General features: G+C 56.3%; 2 non-coding genes across 2 annotated transcripts; both read right to left on the reverse strand.

Moving 5' to 3' along the window:
* Positions 1-6,209: 6,209 nt before the first annotated feature.
* TRNAA-UGC lies at positions 6,210-6,281 on the reverse strand. Its single transcript has one exon. It is a non-coding gene; the product is annotated as a tRNA-Ala (tRNA).
* Positions 6,282-12,368: 6,087 nt separating this feature from the next.
* TRNAT-UGU lies at positions 12,369-12,440 on the reverse strand. Its single transcript has one exon. It is a non-coding gene; the product is annotated as a tRNA-Thr (tRNA).
* Positions 12,441-15,172: the final 2,732 nt, after the last annotated feature.

Raw genomic sequence — 15,172 nt, forward strand, 5'->3', positions numbered from 1 at the left:
CGCTCCTGCCAACATGGATACCAGGGGTGGCTCCAGGCCCCAGCACACCAAGCGCATGCTTGGGGCAGCATGCCACGGGGGGCGCTCTGCCGGTCGCCGGGAGGGCGGCAGGCAGCTCCGATGGACCTCCCGCAGATGTGCCTGCAGATGCTCCACCAAAGCCGCGGGACCAGCGGACCCTCCACAGGCACGTCTGTGGGAGGTCCACCAGAGCCGCGAGACCGGCGACCAGCATAGCGCCCCCCGCGGCGTGCCACCGTGCTTGGGGTGGCAAAATGGCTAGAGCCACCCCTGATGGATACAACAACACCGCAAACAACAAAGTTCAAAGTCAATGCACATGGGAGAAGCATCTTGTGTTTCATTCCTTATGTCCTCATCCCATCGTGTGGCCATTTCCTTTTCTTCCTTTCTGTCAAAAGCTTTGGTGTTTTGCACAGAAACATTATTTCCCCAGGAGAGACCCACGAGTGAGGGCTGCATTCCTGTGCCAAACAGTCACTAGAAGGGGGCAGACAAAGGCCTTTAGGACGAGGCATCCGTCATTGTCAAAAAATCATCTCCCTCCTGTGGTTCCATGGGCAGCAGGAGCAGCCGCAGCTCGGTGGCCCCTGGCACCACTCCTGGGGTGGCCGGAGCAGCAGCAGGCCCCCTGGGGCTCCCCCCCCCCAGGGCAGCAGCTGGAGTGGCAGCAGGTTGGCAGGGCTTCTCCCCTGGTAGCTGGGTGCTCATTATCCATCAAGTAAATCAAAACACTTCCACCTGCAAGTGGATTTAGCCCAGGACCCTCAGACTCAGCAGCTCTTACACCCCCCACTGAGCTCTCTGGTCAGGTGTCCTAGCGCCGGAAGTCTCCTGTTTAGAACCTCAAATAGCATTTTTGCACGGGGAGGGGGGGCTGAAATTTTGGACTGGATATTGTAGCTCCACCGTTATTTTATTGAATTGCTTCAAAACAGCAAGTCAAGAAAGTCTCCTAAGTGCCAGGCTCTCTGCCATGGAAACAGCTGTCCCTGCTCTCCAGGAGTCTGTGCGTTCCACCCAGCAAAGTACAAACCTCTGCACTGAAAGGGGGTCAGACAGTGACGGTAACACAAATCTTCCGACTATTAACCCAAGTCCCTTCCTTTCTTTAACCCAGGACGTGCCAGTCAGCTGTTAGCCATGGTGTTATCTTCATCTTAAAATACCTCTCAGGACATTGAACAGAGGAAGTGAAACCCCCTCCCGCCAACGGCTCCCTGTTGAGGCGTTGTACCGTACCTGCCCGGTTTTATATCCTTAGAGCTTTTTCTCTTTCAAACCCCTTATCCCAATCTATGGGCCACCTCCGCATTTCAGAGTTTAGAATTTGCTCTCATCACCCTGGTATGGCACTTTCCATGTGAATTAGACAAAGTGAGTGGGGGAAGCTCCATGGCTAATGAAAACCGATGCTTTGGGTGAGGCCTGAACTCATAACCCCAGCCGTGCGCCTCCCTCACTAGCCAGGTGTACCCCTGTAGGTGCTTCATAGACAAGCTTGGGAAGTAGGGTAGTTACCTGTGTCTGTGGTTAACCACTTTGGTGACCTAATTGAGAGGCTGATGGTTCAAATCCACGTGAAGATAGTGGTAGTTTTTTTTTTTTTAGTGATGAGACTCCAGTACATTTTAACAGGCAGTAAAACGCCTCAATTCTGGTCTAGCCTCATTGGGCAAGCATAAGTGGTGTTTTTGCCAGATGCGTTGGTGGTATAGTGGTGAGCGTAGCTCCTTTCCAAGCAGTTGACCTGGGTTTGAGTCCCAGCCAATGCAGGGATGTGATGTTTTCTCTGCTGGGAATGGGTTTAATTTCAGTCACATTGTATCAGTTTAGCAATGGAACGAGAGAATCAATGTCCTGCAGGTCATTCAACACCCAGTGGAGGAAGAAAGGGGCAGGACTATACAATGAGCAGGTGGAGTCATCCTGGTATTACAATGTTTGGTTTATTTTTTATTTTTTTTTCCTTTACTTCCCTCTCCCGTTTAGACTCAGAGCCTTTAAGGTCAGAAGGGACCAATGTGATCATCTAGTCCGACCTGCTGCACCTTGCAGGCCAAAAGACCCCACCCACCCACTCCTGTAATAGACCCGGGAATGGAGCGCATGGAGGCCCTCTGTTCCCCTCCCCCCATGAGTGTGCAGAGATGTGCCAGCAGCACTGAGGTGGCTCCCTGCCCACTCTGCCTCCGTCCCTCCGTGCCACTCCCAGAAATGGCCGGCATGTCCCAACATCCCCTGGGGTGGGGGGAGTGTCTCCATTCACTACCCCTGCCCCGAGTACCAACTCCGCAGCTCCCATTGGCCAGGAACTGCAGCCAATGGAAGCTCTGGGGGCAGCGCCTGCAGGCAGCGGCACACGGAGACCCCCTGACCCCACCCACCTAGGAGCTGCTGCCAGAGGGTTGTGTGTACCAGTCACTTTGAGAGCTGCAGTGCCCGGGGTAAGCGCCACCCCGCCTGTACCCCAACCCCCTCCCCCAGCGCAGAGCCAGCACCACGCACCCAAATTTCTTCCCAGAGCTTTGCTTGTCTTCCTTTCACCCAGAACCATCCGTCTTCTCCTGGGATGCAAGTAGCCATCCCTGGGAAGCCAAGAGGCAAGCACAGGATTCTACCTCCCAGCAGCCAACCGCACCTCCCCAGGCTTTGCAGAATGACTGGTGGTGCTCTACTAACCCCACTTAGCTGCACTGAGGCGCTTAGCTTCTGCCCTGCCTTCCTCAGCTCGACTTTCCTCTTTTGCCCGATTCCCACCTCACTTCCTCCTTTGGCAAGTCACACAGAAGAGCCGGCCGCCATAGGCCAACCTCCAAGGGCAGAGGCGACCAAGCCACAAGGCTTCAAAAGGTGACTGGCCAAGATCCTCTAGCTTTCCCCTGCTGATGCCAAGGCTTTTTCTCAGGTCATTTCACTACCCTCTGTCCTGCAGGGGTTGGGGTTATTGCAGGTGATACCCAAAATTGGGCCAGCTAGTCAGCGTAGGGAGCACTAATGACCCACCAGAGTTTGGCAGAAAGCAGCACGTTTATTATATTGATAGCTAAGCTCAAAAGAAGAGGGGGCGGGGTGACACACTCCCAGGACTGGCACAGCACTGGAGATGTCAGGATTCTGCAAGGTAAGTGTCCCACAGCGCAGCTATGGATGGTGTGATGAAGGTAAGTCTTCCTGAGGCACAATGAAATACAACGCAGAGAACCACTGGCCAGGCGGTCCGGGCAAAGGGCATTTACTGGAGGTACAAGCTTGTGAGTGCTCTCCTGAGCACAGGGCCCCTTCCCCTTTTAAGGACCTGCACCTAATGGCCTGCGACTAGAGATGACTTGGCTGCATCTGGTTGGTCACACTCCACCTTGGGCAGTGTCCATGCTCTGGGTGTGTGAGCGCTGCCTAATTAGAGTCCCAGGCACCTTGTCTACCTGGGAGCTCTTCTGCTCTTCAGCCAGAACATTCATCCCATGAGCATTCCAGGAGGGAGCGGGAGGGGGAAAGCCACTTCACAGGCATTCAGAGAGGGAGAGGAGACAAAAGTGGGAGCAGGGGAAGCATAACAGACCTTCTGAGCATAGAAATCACTGCTCCTCCTACAACAGTAGGGACAGGCCAAGAGGAGCTGGGAAAATTAAGCCCACATGTTTTTGCCTGGTTTTGAACCAGGGATCTTGGGCATATTAGGCAAACATGATAACCACTACATTACAGAAACTCTGCCCCAGTCTTCTTCTCCTCCCTTCATAAGACCATAAGAATGGCCATATTGGGTCAGACCAAAGGTCCATCCAACCTCACATCCTATCTGCCAACAGTGGCCAATGCCAGGTGCCCCAGAGGGACTGAACCTAACAGGTAATGAGCAAGTGATCTCTCTCCTGCCATCCATCTCCACCCTCTGACAAACAGGCTAGGGACACCATTCCTTACCCATCCTGGCTAATAGCCATTCGTGGACTTAACCTCCATTAATTTATCTGCAAAAAGAACAAGGAGTACTTGTGGCACCTTAGAACCTAACAAATTTATTTGAGCATAAGCTTTCCTGGGCTAAAACCAACTTCATCGGATGCATGCAGTGGAAAATACAGCAGAAAGATAGATATAGATATATATATATATATATATATATATATATATATATCCACACACACACACAGAGAACATGAAAAAATGGGTGTTGCCATACACACTATAACGAGCGTGATCAGTTAAGGTGAGCTATTATCAGCAGGAGAAAAAAACCCTTTTGTAGTGGCTTTCATGGCCTTTGAGAAAGCAAGACAGAGCCTTGGAGGACCCAGCAGGGTTTGTGGCACAGGAATTGTTCTCAGATTCCACTGAGACTTCAACTCAGATTGCAGTATTCAAAGTCTTGAGTGCTGGCCCTCACACCATGGGGCCAGCAGAGCACCTGTTGATTACTGTAGACTTCCAGCAGGGAGGACTCTGTGGGGAGGGGCAGCTCTAGGCATTTTGCCGCCCCAAGCACAGCAGGCAGGTTACCTTCGGCAGCTTGCCTGTGGGAGGTCCGCCGAAGGCAGCCTGCCTGCCACCCTCACGGCGACCGGCAGAGCACCCCCCGCGGCTTGCTGTCCCAAGCATGCGCTTGGTGTGCTGGGGCCTGGAGCCGCCCCTGTCTGTGGGGACAATTTTTTCTGGCAGGGAGGACTCAGTGGGAACATGCCTCTCTGGCCAGCCGTGCATTTGCTCAAGAAGTCAGCACCCAGCACTTTGCTGCAGGCCCAGAGGCCTTTCTTCCTCCAGACTGTGAGGCCAGTGGACAGGTGAGGCAGTAGCACCTTCAGTCCCAGGCAGTACAGGGCCCTTCCTAGGAAAGGCCATGTCCTGAAAAGGAAAAACTAAAGTCAAGCAGAGTCCTATTGAAACTCTTTGGGGAAGTCACAGGGGGAAAGTGTTTCTTTGTCCAACCAGAGACTTGAACCCTGGACCCTCAGATTAAAAGTCTGATGCTCTGCCAGCTGAGCTAGCCAGGCTCACATTTTAAAAATGGCAAATTTCGTGTAGAAGAGAAATTAGTCAAGAAAAATGAGGGCAGGAAACCTGCTACTCTTGCTCTCTTAGCTGTCCTAGCCCCAGCCTGCTCCTTCATCTGATGCCTTGAGACCTTATTCTTTTTTTAGTTAAATATCAAATCCAGGAGAAAACACAGTTGTACAAAACAAAACGAAATCACAAACAGAAATGTCATTGGAAATACAGAAATAAAAATGGAAAATGCAATTCCCATCACATTATCATGTCTGGGCCATTCCTGTATCGACAGCACCCGCTAAGGTCCCTATGTGCGTACGAGAAACCTGGAGGAACTCATACCACAGCCTGAACATGAAACTCAACTGCTCCCAGGTGCCGCAGGAAAACCCTTTCCCTGCTGTGACCTTGCACTCCATAGGATTTTATGAAAATATGCTAATGAGTGTGAATATAAAGTGACTGGACTATTCTTCATGCAAAAGGTCTCTTGTAAGGTATCATTACAAAGCTTATAATCTACGGTGTGTGTTCATCCTATTGTATGAACCGATCATTCTTGGATCTGAAATTAGAAATATGAACTATAACGCTGAGGTCCTGTTGTAATGATGCGAAGTGTGGGTCATTAACAGTGGTTTGGACTCTTGATGGCTCCCATTAACCAGGACAATTGACTGTAGATGGCTCTGTCCTGCACCATCTGTGAGTCAGGCCAGGAAGAATGAAGGCTTGGGGGGGTCTCACAGGACATGTGGCCATGTCACCTGGTACAGGAATCCATCTTAAACCTGGGGCTTTTCCCCAGGAGAGAGACAAAAGATTCCTGCCTTGTACCAAAGCTGTACAAGGGGGTGGAACTGAACAAACATGGCTGCAGTCATGAGACATCCCCAGCTACCACCTGAGCTGGAACAAGGGCTATAGCAGGTGAAAAGATTGGGCCCAGACAAGATATGAGTCTAGTCTTTGCCTCTCAGTCTGTGCAGATGGGACCTTTTCCTCCAGTGCTGGAGGATTCTCCCTTCTCATCTACCCTTGTCCCAAGCAGCACAGCAGGTAGGAATCTTAAATGTGCAGAGGAGTCTTAGGAGCAGAACCCCCCCCCGACCTTCCATGCAATTGGCACTAGCCCCTCACTGAGCAGGATTGAAACGCCTGCAGGGCATGAGCAAAGCAGCAGGGTGAAAAGAACCTAGAGATGCTGGGGATTGAACCCAGGACCTCATACATGCAAAGCATGTGCTCTACAACTGAGCTACATCCCCAGATGGCCCATTTGTGCTATAGGTTACACTTAGAGCCCTCCTGTTTCCAGAGCACCAAGTGGCCTAAAAGCAGCATGAGGGACACATTCCCTGCTCTGAGGCCAAATCTGCTGTCCTGGAAGTTGCTGGTTCTTAGGGGTCACTCTGCTGCAGGGCCAGATTCGATGTGTGGGGCAGAGAGAGTGGGTGCCCTGGGTTCAGGGTGCAGAGATACACTCAGCCCTCTGTCACGGAGTGTGGGGGAGTCAGGCCCTGCACCCCCGGCCTCCCTGCCGATTCACCAGGACTCTCAGCCAGCCAGTAAAGCAGAAGGTTTATTTAGATGACAGGAACACAGTCCAACACAGGTCTTGCAGGCACAGATAACAGGATCCCCCCCCTTTTTGGTCCATCTTGGGGGGCCTCCCAGCCCCCCTCGGGGATCAGAGCCCGGTCTCTCTGCCTCTCCTCTGTTCTCCAGCCAACTCCAAACTGCCTAACCCCCTCGGCCCCTCCTCTCTCCTCCGCCTCTTTCCTTTGTGTCTGCCCTGGCCAGAGGTGTCACCTCCCCTCCCCCAGGCCCAGCTCAGCTCACAGTGTGAATTCCTGCATCTCACCTAAACCTCTGGCTCTCCCCTCCCCCACACAGACAGTCTGTGCTTCCTACTCCATTACACCTCTCCCCCCTCCGAGACTGAACTGAGCGGGGTCACTCCAGCCAGTGACCCGGGGAAGTTCGGACCCACCTACAACCTTATGCCGCCCGCGCCCTTTCCCCACCCCAGTACCCCTGGGGTGCACGCTGGGCTGGGGCCTTCTCCCCACGTTCCAGTCTGGGGGGCTGTGATTTGGGCTCTCTCAGTTCAGAGCCCCCCTTCTGACCCTGGCCCCGCTCTGGACAGGCTCCTCGGGGCGGGGCCCGGGTTTTACCGCCATCTTCCCCCTGTCCCGGGCCTTCCTCGCCCTCTGGCAGAAGTCACAGGAGCGGCAGTGCTGCCGGACATGGGCAAAGACCCCAGGCCAGTAATAGTTCTGTAGCAGCCTCTGCTGGGTATGCCAGGCTCCCTGGTGCCCTGAGGGGGGAATGTCATGGGCCTGCCTCCTGATCCCCCCTGACTCCATCTTCCCTGGGGGAGCCCATTCTCGGTACAGGAACCCCTTCTCCCACAGGAACCTTTTCCGGCCACCTCGTCCCATGGTCTGTCCCCCCCCGAGGTTGGCCAGGTCCCCTATCCTCCGCAAGGAGGGGTCTTCCCGCACCGCGGCCTGGTACTCAGCCGCGGGGGCAGGGACGGGGATCTGCTCTCTCTCCCCGGCTGGGTCTGAGGCCACAGCCTCTCTAAGCCCTGTCCCTGGGCGTTCCCTCCCCACCGGGTCAGGGTCCTGCGCCTCGGGCAGAGTACCTTCCCCGGTGTCAGGGTGCAGAGCCCTGCGTCGACTCTGACTACAGTTCACGGCCAGGGCACCCCGGGTGTTACTTGGCCAGTCCTCGAGATCCCCCCCCCATTAACACCTCCGTGGGCAAATGGGGGTGCACCCCCACGTCCTTGGGGCCCTCCTTGTCCCCCCACTTTAGGTGTACCCTCGCCACAGGTACCTTGAATGGGGTCCCGATCACACCCCTCAGGGTCAGGTAGGTGTTGGGCACCATCCGATCTGGGTCCACCACCTCGGGCCGGGCCAGCGTCACCTCTGCGCCCGTGTCCCAGTACCCAGTGACCTCCCTCCCGTCTACCTCCAGGGGAACAAGGCACTCTTTCCGGAGGGGTAGCCCCGTGCCCATCCTGTAAACACAAAACTCAGGGCAGGGAGCATCCAGCCCCTCGGAGGGGCCGACCCGGGGCCCCCCTCCCTTCTTCGCAGGCGGTACGCGGCCAGCCCCCCTTTCCTGTGAACGCTGCCCCTCATCCGGCTGGGTCTCTACCAAGTTGACCCGGTGTGGGGTTGGTCTGCTCAGTTTGTCCCGGAGCTTGGGGCACTGGGCCCGTATGTGGCCTTGTTGGCCACAGTGATAGCAGCCCATGTCTCGTGGGTCCCCTCGAGTGGGACGGCTGGACCTGACGCCGGATGTTTCCCTTTGGTGGGGGCTCTCCCTCGGCCCCTTCTGGGAGGTCCCAGGGTGACTCTCTCTCTGCGTCGAGGCAGACCTGCTCCTTCGAGACGCCTCCCTATTATCCCTTGCCCGACTGTCCATGTATTGGTCGGCCAGCTGGCCTGCATGCTGCGGGTTCTCTGGCTTCTGGTCCATCAACCACAGCCTCAGGTCCGACGGGCACTGCTCATACAGGTGCTCCATTATGAATAGGTCAAGCAGGTCCTCTTTAGTTTGGGCCCCAGCCGTCCACTTGCGGGCATATCCCTGCGCCCGGTTGACCAGTTGGAGGTATGTGACCTCCCGGGTCTTATGTTGACTCCGGAACCTCTTCCGGTACATCTCCGGGGTCAGCCCAAACTCGCGGAGCAGGGCCTCTTTGAACAGGTTGTAGTCCCCTGCCTCCGCGCCTTTCATTCGGCTGTACACCTCCACGGCGGTGGAGTCCAGTAAGGGGGTGAGAAACTGGATCCTGTCTGCAGGGTCAACCCGGTGCAGCGCGCAGGCATTCTCAAAGGCCGTCAGGAAGGTGTCTATGTCCTCCCCCTCCTTACGCTGGGCCAGGAAGCTTTTATCAAAGCTCTTTGTAGGCTTGGGTCCCCCCTCACTCACCGTAGCCAGGGCCTTACGGTTGTTCAGCTGGGCCAGTTCCAGCTCATGTTTACGTTGTTTCTCCTTCTCCCGCTCCTCGTATTCATGCTGCTTCTGCTTCTCCTCCAGCTCACGCTGGCTTTGTCTCTCCTCACGCTCCCTCTGTCTCTCCTCATGTTCCCTCTGTTCCTTACGATCCTCCAGCTCTCTCAGTTGTATCTCTCTCTCCAAGTCCAGCCGCCTGCGCTCCACGGAGGCCAAGCGTCGCCGGGATGATCCCCGGCTGGGGGGTGAGCTTCGCCGGGCCGATCCCCTGCTGGCCGGGGGGGTCACGGTGCCCTCGGTAGCTGGGCTCCTCCCTCCCCTCCCCCTAGGCCTAGGGGTGGGAGGTCTCGGGAAGCCCTCAGCGGCCGGCTGACCACTCCCAGCGGGGACAGACACTGGTGCCTGCGCTGCATCTGCCCAGCTGCTTCCCTCAGAGACAGGGATCGGTTCATTCACACAATCTGCGTCCTCCAGCTGGGCGATCAGCTGGGCCTTGGTGAGCTTCCCACTGTGCAGCCCTCTCCGCTGGCTCAGCCCCACCAGGTCGCACTTGCGCTGCTGGGCATACATCTTCCTGCAGGCCGCTCGCAGGCCGGGGTGCTCGCTGCTCCCCACAGGTTCCAGGGGGTCCCCTAGTGTGCCAGTCCTTCAGGTCACCACCTCTCTGCCAGGGTCGAGCTGCAGCCTCCTCCGCCCCTGGGATCGCTCGCTGTGATCCCCCGGGGGACCCTGTTACTGCAAAGTCCTTCTCTCTGGTCACACTCTCCCAGGGGTTAATCGCCCCTTCATTTTACTGCGCCCCAGTCACTTACTGCAGGAAGCGCCGTCCACGGGGTGCAGTCGATCCCACCGCTACCACCAGTTGTCACGGAGTGTAGGGGAGTCAGGCCCTGCACCCCCGGGCTCCCTGCCGATTCATCAGGACTCTCAGCCAGCCAGTAAAGCAGAAGGTTTATTTAGACGACAGGAACACAGTTCAACACAGGTCTTGCAGGCACAGATAACCGGATCCCCGCCTGTTAAGTCCATCTTGGGGCCCCATAACCCCCATTGGGGATCAGAGCCCTCTCTCTCTGCTTCCCCTCTGTTCCCCAGCCAACTCCAGTCTGCCCAACCCCCTCCGGCCCCTCCTTTCTCCTCCGCTTCTTTCCCGGGCCAGGAGGTCACCTGACCCCTTTGTCTCCAACACCTTTAGATGCACCTTTGCAGGGAGGGGCCGGGCCATCCGTTGCTAGGAGACAGCACTTCAGGCATTTGGCTGCATGGCCTTTTGCTGCTAGATACTTAGGATCTGTACCCAGCCCCCAGTACGAACAGTCCCACTTCGTCACACGGGGTGTGCGGGACTGGCTGGCTTTAGGCAGGGGGGTGCAGCAGGGGTTGGCTGGAGACAGGGCAGGAGGTGCGGGGCTGGCTGCAGGCAGGGCAGGAGTTGCAGGGCCGGTGGTGTAGGGCTGGTGCGGGCAGAGGGGTGTGGGGAGATGGCTGGCTTCAGGCAGGGCCGCAGGGGGTACGACAGGGGTTGGCTGGAGACAGGGCACGGGGTGCAGGGCTGGCTGCAGGGTGTGCGGGGCTGGTGCAGGCAGGGTGTGCAGCAGGGGCTGGCTGTGAGCAGGAGGTGCAGGGCTGGCTGGAGACAGGGGCTGGCTGTGGGCAGGGCAGGGGGTGTTGGGCTGGCTGGAGGCAGGGGCTGGTGCAGGCAGGGCAGGGAGTGCAGGGCTGGCTGGAGACAGGGGCTGGCTGTGGGCAGGGCAGGGGGTGTGGGGCTGGCTGGAGGCAGGGGCTGGTGCAGGCAGGGCAGGGGGTGCAGGGCTGGCTGGAGAAGGGCTGGCTGTGGGCAGGAGGTGTGGGGCTGGCTGGAGACGGGCTGGCTGTGGGCAGGGGCTGGTGCAGGCAGGGCAGGGGGTGAGGGGCTGGAGGCAGGGCAGAAGGTGTGGAGCTGGCTGGAGATGGGCTGGCTGTGGGCAGGAGGTGTGGGGCTAGCTGGAGGCAGGGACTGTTGCAGTCAGGGCAGGGGTGAGGGGCTGGAGGCAGGGCAGGGGGTGCAGGGCTGGCTGGAGATGGGCTGGCTGTGGGCAGGGGCTGGTGCAGGCAGGGCAGGGGGTGAGGGGCTGGAGGCAGGCCAGGGGGTGCAGGGCTGGCTGGAGATGGGCTGGCTCCGGGCAGGGCAGGGGGTGAGGGGCTGGCTGCAGGCAGGGGGTGCAGGTACAGAGGGTACAGCCCACCCTGTACGGTAAGTGCCCCCTCCTCCCTCCATCAGCACCGGGGTAGCAGCAGCAACCCGGGGCTTGGGGGCTATTTAAATGGCCTGGGGCTCCCCTGCTTCCACCGCCCCGGCCCTGTAAATAGCTGTGGGAGCCCTGGGGAAGCTGCGGGGCTCTGGGGGCTATTTAAAGGGCCGGGGCGGTAGAAGCAATGGGAACCCTGGAGTTTTTAAATAGCCCCCAGAGCCCCGCAGCCCTACCCCAGCCCTATCCCAGCCCCTGCTGGGAGCCCCAGGCCCTTTAAATTGCCCCCTGGGGAAGCCGGGCCACCCTGGTACAGCGCACCAGCTCTTGCCAGTACACAGTACCAGGGCTTGGGCACAGGGGCCCTCTTAGGGGTGGGGCCCAATTCAGGGGAATCAGGAGAATCAGCCTAAAGCTGGCCCTGTGTGGGGGTGGGGGGTGGGGCAGGACTTGGTCCCATTCTGGGCACCACCAAAAATTATCCAAACCTGCCGCCCCTGTCCAGCCCAACCTTCTGCTGATGCACCTCAGCCCCCACCCGTGCAGGGTTTGAAGCTTCCGTTGCTTAAATTCCAGGACACTGGGGGATTTCAGCTCCCCTTTGCCCAGAGGGAACCTTCACCCCACTCCCAACCAGGTTCTTGTCCATGGGATCAGTGTAGGGGGGCTGGGTCCCGCTGGGTCTTTTCTCTCTCTGTGACAGGCCAGGGTGCAATAACTGGGGCATCTGAGCACCCAGGACCTTCTGTGGGGCTGCCATTCCCCTTCCCCTTCTGTGGTCTCGTCTGTCATTGACTCCAGCCTTTTTTCTATCCATCGTCAGCACCATCCCAAGCCAGCTGCACTCACCTCAAAAAGACAGTGTCCCCTGGTGGGTGTAAATCACTGACCTCCCTCCTCTCTGTTTCCTGGCCTCTCAGTCTGTGCAGATGGGACCTTTCCCTCCAGTGCTGGAGGATTCACCCTTCTCATCTACCCTTGTCCCAAGCAGCACAGCAGGTGGGAATCTTACATGTACTGAGGTGACTTAGGAGCAGAAACCCCCCCAGACCTTCCATGCAATTGGCACTTACCCCTCACTGAGCAGGATTGAAATTCCTGCAAGGCCACATCCCCTCTGGGCATGAGCAAAGCAGCAGGGTGAAAAGAACCTGGAGATGCTGGGAATTGAACCCAGGGCCTCATACATACAAAGTATGTGCTCTACCACCGAGCTACATCCCCAAATAGTCTTTGCTTGCTATGGGTTACACCAGGGGTAGGCAACCTATGGTACGTGTGCTGAAGGTGGCACATGAGCTGATTTTCAGTGGCACTAACACAGCCCAGGTCCTGGCCACCAGTCTTGGGGGCTCTGCATTTTAATTTAATTTTAAATGAAGCTTCTTAAACATTTTAAAAAACCTTATTTACTTTACATACAACAATAGTTAGTTATATATTATAGACTTATAGAAAGGGACCTTCTAAAAACATTAATATGTATGACTGGCACACGGAACCTTGAATTAGAGTGAATAAATGAAGACTCGGCACAGCACTTCTGAAAGGTTGCCGACCCCTGGGTTACACTCAGAGCCCTCCTGTTTCCAGAGCATCCAGTGGCCCAAAAGCAGCATGGGGGACACCTTCCCTCCTCTGAGGCCCAAACCTGCTGTCCTGGAGGTTGCTGGTTCTTAGGGGTCACTTTGCAGCAGGGCCAGATTCTATGTGTGGGGCAGAGAGAGTGGGTACCCTGGACTCAGGGTGCAGCGATGCACTCAGCCTTCTCCCCTGCATTGGGTGGGGGGTGCTGCCACCCCCTGCTGGAAGGTAATGGGACGGGAGGGGCGCTGTGAGTCGCTCAACACCTGACCCTGGTGGCAGCAGTGCTGTGGGGAGCTCCACGTGTTTCTAGGATCTGCTATTGCCACCTGCCTGCGAAGTCCAGCTTTCCCCAGCACATTCACTGCGGTGCGATTGGGTTACTGTTGTGGGGGAGGGATAGTTCAGTGGTTTGAGCATTGGCCCGCTAAACCCAGGGTTGTGAGTTCAATCCTTGAGGAGGCCACTTAGGGATCTGTGGCAAAAATTGGTCCTGCTACTGAAGGAAGGGAGCTGGACTCGATGACCTTGCAAGGTCCCTTCCAGCTCTAGGAGATTGGTATATCTCCAATTATTACCTTTATTACTGTTTCCATGGCTGAGCAGCAAAGAATTTCTCCCAGTTTCCCTTCTATCTGCAGCAGGATTAGCCTGTGTCAGTGGTTAATGAGGTGGATCTAGTTGTAGATTGTTATTCATTCCCCACCTTGACAATTCACACCGTCCCTTTCCCATGCAGATTCCCAGCACCTCAGTGATCCTGGTAGCAGGGGTTGGGGCCCGAGATTTTCAGGGTCCTTTTTCCCCTCCACCTGGAGTGAACTCAGCTTTTCCCCCATCCCAGACAATCCATGAAATAACAACAGGGGCATAAAGAAAGAGGGGAGGGAACATCTCACGGCCAGGGCTGGATGTGCCCAGGGCCCCCTGCTTGTCCATTGTTTCCATGGAATTTGGCCCCCTGCTTTGCACAAGGGACAGAGAAAGATCTTGCTGTTCCTGTGTCTGTGCAAGGAAAATTGTGCTTCCCTAGGAAAGAGAGGCGGGAAATGGCCCCATGATGGGACAATAGCCTCAGGATTAAGACCTAAGGACTCGGGCTGAGAACTGATAGAACTGCACTCATCTGGGATTTAACAAATTGTCTTCCCTGGAGCAGGACCAGATCCAGCGTTTTTGCCACCCCAAGTGGAAAAAGAAATAAATAAAAAAGCTGCAATCAACTGCAGCTCTACCTCTGCTGCTTTTGGTAGCAAGTTCCTTCCCTCTGAGAGGGTCAAATGGCCCCTGAAGCCTCCTCTTTCAATGGGCCACCCCAGGCACCTGCTTGCTGCACTGGCACCAGCCCTGCCATGGAGACACTGGGAAGATGGGGGAATCAGGGAAAGACCATGGATTTGTTTACATTGCAAGTGAAGAATAACTGAAGGTTTTTTGGATTAAAGTAACTTTTCCCTGACTGGGAATTGAACTGAGGCCTTGGTAGTGAAAGTGCCAAATCCTAACCACTAGACCACCAGGGAGGTGATGATGGTGCTACTCTTCTCACTTATGCTACACTTTCTTTGGCTACTTTCTATTCACTTTCTGAAACCTCTCCATTGTCCACTCCCTGAGGGGCTAGGAGCAGAGTGCAGGAACCCCTGTGCTCAGGGTCACAACCTCAGCCCAACCCAAGTCACTGAAACAAACTCAAATGACGCTTCCTCCAGCAGGATCACAGAGACACACAAAAAATCCCCATGAGGAACAATCCTCCTCTGCCTTCATTTACCCCATCGCAACCCTCTCAGCAGCCGACTCTTGCGGGAAGGACACTGAGCTGATAGGAGCTCTGGCATAGAGACCAAGGGAGGGGAGTTGCTCCCCCTGGGTGTGAGCTGGTCACAGTCTGACTCCATGTAACGGGGCTCTGAGCTTTGCCATCTTGTGAGTTCTGAGTGCTGAGCCCCCCGGAGCCTTCTGCTGGGAGCATGCGGATTGCACAACAGCTGCAAGCCCTTTTCCCGTCTCCTTGTCCTCCTCGGCTTCCCCCGACCTTCCCCACAAATGGTTCTATCAGGCGCTGGAGGGATCTAAGCACCTGCAGGTTTCCCTGACCCACCTCTTAAGGCAAACAGTGATTCCCTTCTCTGACACTCCTGGGCCTGGGCTTCTTTTGAGTTTTTCCCCAGGGGGCCTGATTCCCTGTGAAAATGTGTGTGTGGCGTGTGGGGAACTCAGACTCAGACTCTCCCCCACTAGATGAGTCCAACAGCACCTCCCCTTGGTGGGAGAATCCTAAATTCCACCCTCCCACCCTGGTTACTCTGACCAGCTAATGGCGACAGCATGTTAAATCAACCCCAGCTCTCTGGGCTAGAAAGCAGCAT

Source organism: Mauremys mutica, unplaced genomic scaffold, assembly GCF_020497125.1.
Source record: "Mauremys mutica isolate MM-2020 ecotype Southern unplaced genomic scaffold, ASM2049712v1 001417F_np12_obj, whole genome shotgun sequence".
Taxonomy (NCBI): Eukaryota; Metazoa; Chordata; order Testudines; family Geoemydidae; genus Mauremys; species Mauremys mutica.